Below are 14,017 nucleotides of genomic sequence, written 5' to 3'. Positions count from 1 at the left end.
TCTCTGGGTCACCAGGTGTCCGGGTTTCAGCTGGGATAGAGCTCGTTTTCCTCCTAGGAGCCGTGACAGTGCCGTGTTTTGGATTTAGGTTGAGAATGATGTTGATAACACGCTGGTGTTTTGGCTGTTGCTAAGTAGCGCTTACCCTGACTCAAGGACTTTTCAGTGTCTCATGCTCTGCCAGTGAGGAGAGGCACAAGAAGCCTCTCCTTCTTGTGGCCAGGACAGCTGACCCAAGCTGGCCAAGGGGATATTCCATACAATAGAACGTCATGCCCAGGATATAAACTGGGGGGAGTTGGCTGGGAGGTGCCAATGGCTGCACCAGGACGGGCTGAGCATCTGTCAGCAGTTGGTGAGCAATTGCATTGTGCATCACTTGTCTTCCTTGAGTTTCATTTCTCTGTCTCTCTCCTTTTCATCACAATATTTATTTTTCTTATTGTTGTTATTAGTAGCAGTAGTACAATATTTTAATTTGTTTTGATTATTAAACTGGTCTTATCTCAATCTATGAGTCTTGCTTTTTTTTCTGATTGTCCTCCCCATCCCACCAGGAGGAGGGAGGGAGGGAGCAGTTCTGTGGTACTTAGTTGCTGGCTGGAGTTAAACCATGATACCAGGGACCACAGAAGCTGCACTAAATGGGTTTTAAGGAACCATGTGTTAGCCAGCTAAGCTGTGCTTCCTTCCTCCAGAGAAATGCTCTGTTGACTTTCACCCACAGTGCTCCCCCCACCATGCTATCCACCTTCCTCCTGTGGGTTCTGGCAGCTATCTATCCTTGATATGCTGCCTCCTCCTTTCCCTGGTTGTCTCAACACCAGGTTTCTTAAAATGCTGCTGAACTGCATTTGAGTCACAAGTTGGCAGCTGTGCTCTTGCCAAGACCTTTACTTCTGTTCTCGGTCCTATTCAGATGTAACAGGACATAAGCAGGGGGTCAAAATGGGAGAGTTTATTTTACTTGTGGTTGGGAGCTGCTCATCGATCACTTGATGAATTTCTGGTGGCTTGAGTAGTCACTGTGATTATTGTACATGATTCATAGATCATATCTCTGTCTAACTTACAAGTTAGTCTTATTTTCATCAGGAAGTTGGCACTAGATGACCTCCAGAGATGTCTCCCAACCTAAATTACTCTGCAATTTGTACAGTGATTTAAACACAGTAGATAAGGAGCAGACACTGCAGTAAAAGAAGGGTTGAACACAGCTCACAATTTGGAAACAATAGGTGATTCATAGGCTAAAAGATAGAGGAGAGTTAAGCATGTATCTCTCTTTTGCATCTCAATATATTTGCATAGGCTGGTATTCAAAGGGTCTTGATAAACCACTATTTAATTGATAGGTCATAAAAATAAAGGTCTGTTGTATACTTATTATGAATGTTGTTTAAAATCCTTATCCTTAACTCTCCTTAAAAGTATCCACAAAAGGTTTACTACTAAGGCTACACAAGTAATATGTGTGTGGCAGGGGGATCAGCTTATAAAAGGAGTAACTTTTAGTTTTTTTCACCTTTGATAGATCAAAACCACACTTTTATTCATTTATGCCCATTTAAAAATAACTCAGTAACAACAGGGTGTTGTCCACCAGCCAAACTTTGTCCACCAGGATAAAACTTTCTACCATAGTAGATTGTATTAGTGATACATTTGTATATATTCATTTTGCAGCTGACTTGTTATGTTACTGAATCACTAAACTTCCATTCCTCCTGTAACCAAGCATTTGTTTTGCTACTGCTGATGTTCACAAAATATAAACACCAGTGCTTGGCTATAATGGTATGTGCCCTCCTAATATGTGTATGCTACAAATGGTGATTTGTGCTCCAATGTACATTGACTACTAGTGCACAATGAGGCATTTTTTTCCTTGAAGTAGGAGAATCATCCTATGCTTTTGGAACTTGAACAATAAATATCATCTTAAATGGTGCCAATACCTTCTTGGGAGTCAGATCAAAACAGGGATTAGTGCATGTTTTATACCTTGTGAAATTCAATCTTAGTTACCTGAAGTTACCTTTATTTTCAGGAGGCAGGTACTGAAAATTGCAGAGGTACCTCGGATGACATCTAGTCCAAGCCATAGACTATCCCCACTTTTTGAGCAGATATATTTACCCTCTGTCATTTTTACACTCATGAAGTCTGTCCCATGGTGTTATTTAAGGGTGGGTATCTCTGCTTACTCACCTTATAGCTCTTCCTGAGTGCTGGTGGTTGCACTATAAAAATAGAAACCAGTGATTTATGTTCATTCTTGGTAATAAATGACCTTGGGACCTGGTCTGTTAAGACTTAAACTGTAAATAATTAAGCTTTACCTCTACAGAACCCTCACTCAACCCAGACTGTTTCTAGCTGTAATTTTATAACAGTTAACTTCTAACTCCTTTCCTGGAGACTGTGGTCATGTAAAGTGATCAAAAAAAAATTAAAAGGCGTGCACACTTTTTTAATGTACACGATGCAGTAAGTGCTGTGCACAGTCAAAACCCCAAAAGCTGATGTAACTGCAGAACAGCCATGTGTTAGCTCCAGCTTGGCCTACCAGTTCCAAACAGGAGCAGGCTCTCAAGTTCGTTGGTTCTCTATTTATTCTGAAAGTCTGTCAAAACTATAAGTTTTGTGCTTGACTAGTCTGATACTGGCAATTGAGATATGTTTTTACTTCATATCCAGAGAAAAGGGGGTGCCAGGGAAACATGGAAGGATGCAATATTCCAGTATTAACTGATGAAGTAGAGGATTGTAAATTTCTGAAAAGATTAAATATCCTTTTTATTTTTTTTTTTTTAAGTTTGGACAGTTCAAAAAGTGCCAGTCGTCTCTCATGGTCTAGGTTTTTCTAGTGCTAATTAATATTTTGGGCATTCTGAGTAGACTGATCTGTGAACAGCAATGCTCAAATTACAATGTGAGATTTAATCCTGTGAGCATATTGTGGTGAAATAAATTATTGACCAAAACATTTGGAAGCAAGTGTTAAAGATGACAAAAATGTCCAGCTGAATGCACTACTGCACACACAAGTATTATGTCACGTTTTTCTTCTGAGAACTGTCTAGGTGCATGTGATTGCCTTGATTTTGAGGAAATAGGAATATTTTTCAAAATCTGTATTTAAAAGAGACTAATGGAAGCCGGGCAGTTGACTGCTCTGTGGTTCCTGCAACCCCTTCCCCTAAAACTCCCTGAAACAGAGGAGGAAAAAAAAAAAAAGGAAAACTGTAGCTTTCTTTTGGAGAGAGGATGGTTTGCATCTAGTGATGATCTCTAATCTGCTACTCTTGCAAATCCTCTGGACTTCTTTTTCTGCTTTTGTAATTTGATTTTAAGTATTGACCTGTTGATCCAAGTGTTTCTTCTATTAGCAGTCACTTTTCAATGTCTGTTTTCTATGTGCAATAAGATGGGGATTAAAAACTTTTCAAGTGTCTGTTTTCTATGTGCAACAAGATGGGGATTAAAATTTAACAGGGATTGAACAAAAAAAGAAAATGCAAATTAAATGGAAACAAGGTTTTCTTCTTAGCCTTATTTATATGTTTGGGAGAGAACACCACAGCTGACTCGACCTCTGTGGGATGTGGACAGTATGCAAAAATACATTATATTGTAGAGATAGAGTTAGTTCTCTCTAGATAATTCAAAAATACACAAAAAAATCATTATGCTGCTTACAATTTCCGTTGTTACTCTTGTGGCTTGAACTGTATCCCAGATTCCTCAAGGGTTGTGCAGCCTTTTTTTCTTCCATAAATCTGGAGTTGTGGATGTTTCCTCCCCGCTCTGCTGCACTTTACTCTTGGGGATGGGGGTGGGGGGAGTCCAAATGCCATTTCTGAGTAATGAACCATCTCGTGTTCAGGCCAACAACGTGAGTCAGAAGTGAGAGATACCTTCCGTTCCTTGCCTCCACTTGGACAGGTTTGGAAATCCCTGGGAAAGCATTTGTGGTCAGTCTGGTGTTAGTTTTTATACCGCCTACGGTTAGTTTTCTTCATCATGTATATTATCCTCTTGGATAATATCCCCTTGGAGTACACTAAAAATACGAGCAAGAGAGGAACATTAGATAAGAACAACCTAATATTAGGGAAGTGCAAATTACATGACGTCACAGTTCACATATTTCCATTTCAGGAGCAATCCAAAAGAGGATCATCTCCTCCATCATCAGAGCTGCCTTACTAGTTTATGTACTTAAGGACAACTTACAGGGACTAAACACTTGTTTGTTAAACATTCAAAGCAAGTGTCATCTGCTGTGGTTCTTTGTGTTAGATGTCATTACTGGAAATGAGGATGCTGTGCAATGCATGCCCGAAATTTTGGAGGAGAACCATTGCTGCCACCGGTTTTGTGTGACCAGAGTACTTTGATCACTTTGAGCACTTGCCAGAGCATCTGATCACGTGTGTTAGGGCTGCAATGCCGCTTCTGCTCGTGATTAAAAGGAAAGTGGATGTTTAGCATCTCTTGAGCTTCTGGATTGCACCAAGCCTGAGCAGGAGAGGGAAGTCACACTGTTGCTGGTGCAGGTGTGAAGGGAGGTGGTTGTAAAGTCTGGCAAAGTGGTGCCTGAGCTTCTGGCTGATGTGAGGCCATTCAGTGCCAGGGAGGGGAAACCCCTGAGCACAATGAGAAGTAGCCATCTGCTAAGCAATGCTAAAACTTGGCAGGAGTGAACTACATAGGAGCCCCTCGTGCTCGCCAATCGATTGGGCAGCCGGGAAAAATGTTAGGACATCTGTTGGGATTTCCCTGTTTGTAGGATGTTGGATCCTCTCCCTTACAAAAATCTATGATCTCCTAATAAATTCCTTGCAGAAGCATACAAGTATTCTGGGAACTTTTAGAAAAAGAGCTATACATACCTTCATTAGAGAAAGAGGCAGTGAGGGAGACAGGCAACAATTGCAGAAACAATAAGGGGTTTTGAAACTACTGGCCACAAGTGCCCTTTTTTGAATCTAAAACTGTGTGGGCTTTTCCCCCATCCCTAGATAATGAACTCTCAGTATTTTCTCCGAATCAGAGTACATTTTGTCAAGTCTCAAGACCGCCAGCTGAAAACTGGCTTGTCTTTCCTTTAGCCAGGTGTGAGAATCCAAACCGAGGGCCCCTCCTAAAGTACAGGATGAACTCCTGGGTGACAGGGTTGCTGTGCAAGCACGACAGGAGGGAAGGGGCAGTGTGTTTGTGCTCTCAGCATCATGTTTCTGCTGAAGAAATCTCGGATCTCATCTGCATTTTTTTTTCTTTTGGGTGTAAGATTTTCAAGAGGTGCTGCTCCAGCAGTGAAACCGGAAAGCTTGTGACTATGGGGATGGTCTTGTAGCTGGAAAAGGGCTGAATCCAGTGACCTTCTCCCTTTCTAATTTCCGTAATCCTTAACCTCTCCAATCTGATTAGAACTGTGATTTTATTCCATATTTCTAACTTTGTTTGGAGGAAATGGATGTGTATATCTCGTGTTAACATCACCTGAGAGCCTGGCACTGGCTGAGATGTACATATGCCTGGAAGAACTGAGTCACAAAGCTGAATAACAGCAAAGGAAGCAAATTTTTTGGATACAGAGTTTACCTAAATGTCACCTTCAGTGCTCTGGACTGCAGCTGTGCTGTTTTTCCTTCAACAAAGGGCACAAAGGTAGTGGGCTTGGTCAGCCTGACTAGTTATTAATTGTGCTGACACCTTTGGCAAGGAGTACTGACCTTGTTGTGCATGAGCAGCACAGGATTTGGTGGCCTCTCTGTTCCCACCAGGCAATGCAACATCCCAATTAATGGCTTTGCTCCCACCAACCTTCCTCTGTGCCTGATGAGGGAAACAGTGATGGCATCCCCAGAGTGGGTGACGTGGTTGGCCCACAGGGTCACTCCTGGAGGAGGTGGCTCAGTGCAATCCAGAGCCAGGCCCACACACAGAAGGTGAAGGATAAAGAACCTCTCTACCTTGGAAGAGGTTTTTACAGGCCATCACCAGCTGTCACTTGGGTATTTACCAAAACAGCTGTGTAGGGCTGAACAGTTATCTGAGCGTGATACAGGGCAGTTTGCTGCTGAAATACCAGCTTGAGCTGTGGCTGAAGGTCTGTCCTCACCCATGTCCTCACTGAGAGTGGACAGCTGAAACCCTGGGACCATTTTGCTGTAGGGTGGGCAATGGGTATGTGGACTGGGGAGGCTCGTCTCACTCAAGGAGTTGGCTGCATCTCTCCACTTGCTTTTGAAAACAAGACAAAACGTGGTGTTTGAGACCAGGCCAGAGGCAGGTGACATCAGACAGGTGCTGCTGTTGCATTACCCTCTGACAGACAGCATCCATCTGCAGACTGCAGCAGTAGACATGGTGCCTCTGATGCAAAATCCGCGCTGGCCCGTGATGCCGACTGCAAAGTGCAGAGGTTTCCCATTTTATAGTGACCTCTTTTTGCAGTAAAACTGGGTTAGCACATTGGTGAAGTGGCATATGGATAGCTGGCGATGGGTAAAGGCAAGCTGGGAGAGAACAGAAGGTTTTAAAAGCTGTTTAGAGCCTAAGAAAGTGGCTGAGGACCATGAGGCCTCTGCTCAGCAGGGGTTTTGCTAACTACCAGTTTAGTTGTAGGCAGTCTCGGAAGGGCTACGTCCTTAGTTTGTAGTGAAAATTTTTAGACTGTGACTCAAGTGTGGGTAGTCTGGGAGCTATCTAAGTTGTTTGTTGATGGACAGAGGTGAGGCATCTGGCAGCCTTCCTACTGTCCTAGTAAAACGCCTTATCCCTGTGCTAAATTTTACTTGGGCCATAAACTCAATCCCTGCAAGTTGCAGCTTGCTCTTTTGCACTGGATTTCTGACTGATACCTACAAAGAAGTTGAGATTTTTGTCATCTTTTTGTATTCTTGTAAAGGCAGAAAGAGGGCATAGCCAATTAGAGCAGTAATTGCTTCTACCATTTCCCTTAAACCTATCTGTGAATGAGTTTTCAGAAAGCTTAATGCAACAGACAGGCAACATAAATTACCATATCCATTCACCAAAAAAAATAAAATCCTACCTTTAATTATTTTGGTCTCTCTGTTGTGAAAGGCAATATTTACAATTGTCACTGTTAATTTTCTCCATTATCATCTAACTCAATCAGACAGGACATGAAGGACAGTCACGTCCTCAGTGTGGATGGCAAGCTCAGTCCCCATCTTAAAGACTTTGGACAATGTCAGGAACTATTTTTGAGTCTACAGCTGAATTATTTCTTCTCTAATAACTTTCTTTTTTCCCCCAGAAAGTTTGCTGTAGGTGTGCATGAAAAAAAGGAAAAGGAGGAGAAAAACATAAGGCCGAATTAAACAATATGAGGAAAGAGAAGAGGTTATACAAAGTTCAAGAAGCAAAGGGATATGGTTTAGAAAAACACTGAGATAATGAAAGATAATATATAGATGAAGTAACTGTAATATTGTTCCCCCTGAAACTTGCCTTGTGGGCTCCTGTGGGAAAATAGAAGTTGACGTGTGCTTACTTTGGATTGCCTGTCTGGAAAAACATATGAGATGATACAACATCCTTGTAGGCCTGTTGATGTGAGTGATAAGTTATAAAAGAGAGAGGAGGGAGCAGTAAGCCAACTATTCTTGATCAGACAAGACTGAGGAATAGGATATTTTTACAAGCCCAGTTTAACACTAGTTCAACGCGTGTTGCTGTTACCTTTTTTTGACTTTTTCTGAAATTAAGAACCTAACATGTTTTTTGGGTATGCCGTGGATACAAGCAGTATTATAGTATTTTAAATTGAACGAGGGTTTAAATAATTTGTTGAGAAAAACTTTTTCAGAGTAAGGCTAGCAAGACCCTGGGTTTCCTCAGGTTTTTAGTCTCTCTCACCAAAGGCCCAAGGAAGAGGTTAGAAAGTATTGCTTTTTGGGAAATACCTTAAGGATGTGAGATGACTTCTTTCCTTTTCAGCCCCATTTCTGTGATTGTTTGGGAAACTTTTCTAAAAAGTTGCCATTGAGTTTTGGGGAAGCACATACACACAGATAATTGATATGATCTGAATAACTTCCCAATAATTTTGTCCAGGGTCTTTTTTACTCTGGGTCTGCCACAGACGTGCCGAGGTTAGGCAGCAGGCATCTTGCTTAGAGTCCTGGATGAAAGCACAGGTATCTAAATATTTACGTCAGTATGTTTCTTATTTCTTTGTATGTCTAAAACATGAATATAGTTTAGCCTCCTTTATAATTTTTAAATAGAGTTGAGTTCAAAACTATACGTGCTTAACACTTGAAACATTGTATGAAAATATCTGAAAGCTCTTTTTCATAAAACGTCTTCTTTAAAAGCTTTGGTTTTATTCTTTAGTCTTATTTTTCTCTTCTAGTTACTTCTCACAGTAACATAAAGGCAAATGAAATGGAAACCAGTACTAAGTACTGGGAATGGCAAATAGAAAAAGGATAAGTAGAGAAAAAAAATTCTGCTTTTCATGGGATTTTAGAAGTCTGGGTGCTTGCTAGAAGTGCTGGCTCTAATCCAATGTGCTTTTATTGGCATATATGAACAAATTATCCAGGGCACAGCTATTTTTCTTACTGTAGTAAAAACAGGGAAGCTGAATAGAGGCTTTGTGTAGGACAAATATTTTTCCTTTGAAACAGGGTACGAGTTTAAAGTTTATCTAGTGTGCCTTCTGGAAGAGGGAAAAATACACTTCTCAATCTCAGCAAATAGAGCTGAGCTCTATAAACAGAATTTAATCACTGGTGCAGTTTTATAACATTTCTTAGTTGCCTAACAATATGGGAGAAAGCTCTGTTTATACAGGCCTTTGTCCCTCAAAAATTTTCTGTGGATGCCCCTTCTGTAGCATCTTTCGGAGGGCTCTAATATTTTCTAGCCATATGAGTGTAACCAGGAGAATGAGGCCATTGTGAAAGATAGTTTTTAAGACAACATTCTTCAAGGGCTGTCTCCATGGGTAATCCTTCTTATTCCAACTGAAGTAGCTCACTTCATTGCAGTATCATTGCTATTCAGAGCTGAGCAGCCCTTGAAGTCTGACAGTTCTGTCCAGCATCATGTATTAGAAGTATCTCCAGTGAGTATCATTTGTGCAAGATCCCCATAAAGTAGTGACTCAACTTGAAAGATAAAGGCCTAATTATTTAATCATTCTTAGGTAAGTAGGAGGGTAACCATATTTTTGAAAAAAAAAAAAGATTTTAGGTGAGTATTTCTTAAGTAATGTTAAGATCACTAGAATCACCTCTAGAACAATTCTTGAAGAGCTTGGAATTGAATGGTGCAGTCAAATTTCCCCAGCCTCATCTGTCACTCCTCCAACCAGGAAAAGATCAAAAAGCATTACCTCATATGGCCTTTTAGCTCCTTCTCTTTCTCCTTTTCACCTTCCCACCCACACTTACGTCACACACACACTTATTTCTAGTAGAAGAACCAGTTGAAGAACAGTGAATCCACGTTCTGAAAGATTTTGGAAAGTTATCTGCCTTCAAAACCTGTTGGAAGTTTACAAAAAAAAGAGCTCCTCTGAGGTTTCCTGAGAGCAGGGTATCCTGGGCTCCTGACCCAGACTGAGGTTTCCATTGGGAAACTATGTGACACCAGTTTAAAGAAAATTTTACATTGAAAATGCCTCAGCAAGTGTTTTCGGTTGAATGAATGAGAAAATTGCAGTAAAGTACCTGGTTTTAGCATTTCAGAATCCCTTTCTAGTGATAGTTTGTTAAATTTGTCTGGTAACCAGCAATGACAAATTCCTGGGCAAAATTTTTTTGTGATATGTGAAAATTCAAACTCCATAATTAGAGCAAATTGGAGCTAAAAACATTTTGCACTGATTACAATTTATCTTTTATAAAAGTTTCTAATTTTGTCATCTTTAATCACTGGATGTTTGCTGGAAACCTAGTATGTGATTATAAAGGCCTTAAAATTAAAAAAGTGTAAATGCTTCTGAAAGTCAAACCTGTAAACTTGCCAAGCCTGGGCATTCACATCAGGGACTGCTTTTGGAAATGTGAGTTTGTTAATAGATTGGGGGGGGGGGGGGGGGGGAATCACATTTATGCATTTGATCAGGTAATTTAAAACAAAACATCAAAAATTTGACATTAGCTAAATATATGATTTCATCATGGTAATGCACGTAGAGGAAGGGCTTGGCCCAGATTAGTGGATGAGAAGATTGTATCTATACAGAGAAACATAAATAATTGAAACTACAAACTCAGAGACATGAGATGCCAAAAGCTTAAATCTATTTTCTTCCCACAGATTGTGGAATCTGTTATTTTTCAGTCTGTTTTCTTCCACGAAACAATTGCTGAGTTACCTAAGTGCACTGTAAATACTGCAGCAGGGTGTGACTTCAGTCAACTGTGACCTCAGTTCAGTAAGTTCTTTTACATTTGACTCACGTTGTGCTGAATAATTGTAGCCTCAATGTGGAATAATCACTTTTGCTTAGATGTTTAAGATAGTGCCTTTTGTTTACTCACTGGATTATAATATATTCTTTTTGGGTTATGTGCTCGTTAATGCAAACAAAAATTGATGCCCAAGATTTTTGTCATGGTGCAAACAAGCATCTCCAGCTGATGCTTGGATGCAGGTGAGTTATTGTGTGTCTCAAAGTGCTGAGAACTGCGTGTGCTCTGGTCAAGGTCATGCATCCCACTGCAGTCATGTGCCTGTTTTTAACCTCAGGTGGGGGGAAGTTGTCCTTGAAGCTTATTGTTTCAAATTCATGGCTCAGAAGGAAGAATCATCGGGGAAATTCTGTATGATATTAGAGTAACTGGCTATTTGACTTCACACTACTGTACAAGCAAACGTGTCACACGGCTCTTCTCATATCTCTATGTTACTCCACTCTGCTGTGGAGAAGGAAATGATTTTGGATTACTTGATTGGTGTCAAGGAGGTATTTCAGGTAGAAGGGAGAAAAACAAAAAGGAATCTTCCCTTGAAAAACATTTTTTTCCAGTGCATATTTTTCGATGACAATGAAATAATGGTATTTTTTTGACAATATTAAATTGATCATCTCGATTCACTTGGCACCACTAAGTGATTGGTGTTCTGGGTTCTTTCTTCGTAAAAGAGTTTGTAAAAGTCACTGTTCGTTGATGCTAGGTCTTAAAATAGCTTATAGTGCAACTTATTCTCCAATTTTGTTTAAAGTATAATTTATTTTCTTCTGTCTTTTCTCTCTTCTGCCTTATTTTCAGAGTCTCTGTGGTACTGTTGTAACATTACTATGTGGACACTGTGTATCTAGGCCCCTTCTGACCATGTCTCCTACTATTATTGAAGAATAGAAGAAGTAGCAATCTGGATGGCAACACAGATACCAACTTTCAGGAGCAGCATTTTCCCTCATAGATTAAAGACAAACTATTTTCTATAGGTCCCAGAGTTTGAAAGAAATAAGATCCCTGTAGCACAGGATAAATTTTGAACAAAACATACAGTTTTCTGTTGCATATATCTATGAACCAGCCTCAGAGTCAAACCTCTGTGCTGAATTAGGGCATGGGTTTGACTCACAGGTATTGGCATTGTTGCTGCTATTCACTACAGCTTCATAATTACATGGCTTTGAGGACAAATTCTACTTCTTATGTGTTTTATGTGTGTATGACAAGTGAAAACCTGGTCCCTTTTAGGAGACATGCTGGCTAGATTTGGAATTAATTCAAATACTCTCCAGGAATCATGTATTAATGTAATACTTTCATATATACATGATGTTGCAATTACATTGAAAATATTAGGGCAATATTTTAAATTACTTCTGAAAATATAAACACTTTACCAACTTTTTGTACATTAAAAACTTGTCTAATCACCAAAACTTGTGATTTTTAAATCATGTTACCTAAAGTCTTGAGCTTTTGCAGATCAGCCTTGTGAAGCCTTGTTCGCTGCCTCGTTTGCACATTATTTGATTTAGTCCTTCCCTAGGGAAGTTTGAAGAGTTACTTAGCATTATTAGAGTATGTGCTCATTTGTTAAGTTTTAAAAGAAAAGTTTTAGGTTTTCTATTGAGATCTACTGTGAGCTTATCTTTCAGCTCAGCACTGCTAATTTGCTGTGGCCTGGTCAATAACATTTCAGTCTTACGTATTTGTTCACCTTCATTTTTTGTTTTCACTGAACTGCATGGAAACTGCCTTGTTAATGTTTTGGGGGGTTTTTTTTGCACCATATAGAAAATTTGAATCTTGCAGTAAGATAAAGAGTATGAACCCTTCCCACAGTATATTTTGAGGCTTTTCAGATATATCTGAATTTGCATTCAGAGCATTTTATTGGTGAAAGATGAAGGTTAAATTAACAATGCTGTATCATCAAAGAATACCGTGAATGTGTGGACCCCAGTGGTATGAAGCTTGGCTGTTTAAGGTGATTGGGAAGCCAGAGGATGTTGCTTCTACTTAACTTTTTTTGTGTTGTTTAAGATTGTAACCTATTACTGACATAGAAATTTGTTCTTCTTTGGAACTAGCTGATGGACTTTAGAAATAGAAATGTGCCTTTGCTCTGATTTATTCGTTGTGCTGCCACATTAAGAATAGGTGTCAGCTGTGTGAGGCATTTGTGTATGGCTCTTTTTTGTTTTTAATAGGGGTAGAGTTGAAGTTTGAGTAGGGAGCAATAAGAAAGTCTTGCAATAGGAGTCATCTCTTGCCATGTCTGAGCCCACAGTAACTGCAGTGTGTGTGTTGTGTGTGTGTCTGGCTACAAGGTCTACAAAACCAAAACTGAGGAAAGCAAATTTGTGAAAACAAGAATTAAATCTTGCCACAATTCTATCAAACTAAATTAGAGAAGTAATTCGAGCATCTTGTCCTTTTTTTCTCCTCCTCCATGTTAATTTTAATGGTATGGTTAGAGTATGTCATTATATAGTTTCAGTTCAGCTTTTGTTATGAACTCTACCACGCCAATTTTTAATAGTGTCACTGTGTCATGACACAGCTATTAACTTGCAAATAAATGTGGATAGGTGGTTAAGCCTGTTTCATTTTGTCAGCTTGCAGCAATGAGCAGTATTTTAGCTATGTTGGAAGTTCTTTCATTTTTTAGCCAGAATGAGAGGAAAACTTTGTCTCAACCTAAAGACATTGTCTTGTTCATTTTTATATACTTACAGTTCCTCCACAGTAAGTCTTATCATTTATTGACATTTTTGCAAGTGATTCAGTGCAAGAAATTGGTGAGAAGTATTTCAGTAGCTTCGCTCATAGCTTGTTTTCAATGTGAAGGGAAAATTATGTCCAAATTTCATTACCTTTTTGACATGTTATCTTCAGGAAAGCATGATCATATGGCATCTGGGTGGAAGGACCCTTTTCACACTGTTTCTTGCTGAATTTTCTGCTGTCTCCTTTAAACATGCACAGTAGCATTTTTCTAAGTTTACATTTCTAAAGTAGAATTGATGGCTTGTTGGTTGTACACTGCAAACTGACTTTCAAATTAGTGTCTGGGGTGCCCTCTTTTGAAATCTAACTATCTTATCTGAAGTATGAGGTAACAAAATATAAAAGGAAGTAATGAAAAAAATTCCAAGTGTGAAAAAGGGAAATACAACTGTGGTTTCTGTCCTATGTGAGCAGAATTCACCAGTGAGTGGTTCCAAGGTAGTTTGGGTTTGTTTGGTTTTGGTTTTATTAAAAAAAAAAAACAACAAAAAAGTAAAGCAAACACCAAAACTACCAAAAACCCAAACCAGAACAAGTTTTGATGCATCTCTTTTCAGATATTGAGTGTGTTGTAGCCATGCTGGAGTTCGGATTTATGAGTAAAAATAGTATCCTTTGCTAGCTCAGTACTGTACTTGAGGTAGACTTATCAAAGATACTAATTTTTATGGTACATTATAATCCCTTTTTTCTGCTTCCCTCTACACATTCCTTCATATGCCATAGACACCTTCCTCTTTTGACTGTTCTGTATGGATGGAGGTTGTTTA

General features: G+C 39.5%; 1 protein-coding gene across 5 annotated transcripts in view; it reads left to right on the top strand.

Moving 5' to 3' along the window:
• The window catches only part of EPS8 (epidermal growth factor receptor pathway substrate 8), a 136,051-nt gene that overhangs the window by 58,542 nt on the left and 63,492 nt on the right, over positions 1 to 14,017 (top strand). The window contains exon 3 of one of the 5 annotated variants that reach the window (XM_027653708.1): positions 10,312 to 10,429. The exons of the other annotated variants lie outside the window; for them this stretch is intronic. The gene's annotated coding sequence lies outside the window, so the exon portion shown is untranslated. The remainder of the gene's footprint in view (positions 1 to 10,311; positions 10,430 to 14,017) is intronic. 5 annotated transcript variants of the gene reach the window in all.

Source organism: Corapipo altera, unplaced genomic scaffold (genome assembly GCF_003945725.1).
Source record: "Corapipo altera isolate COAL_440 unplaced genomic scaffold, ASM394572v1 1, whole genome shotgun sequence".
Lineage (NCBI taxonomy): Eukaryota > Metazoa > Chordata > Aves > Passeriformes > Pipridae > Corapipo > Corapipo altera.
This window is presented reverse-complemented; position numbering and strand designations above follow the sequence as displayed.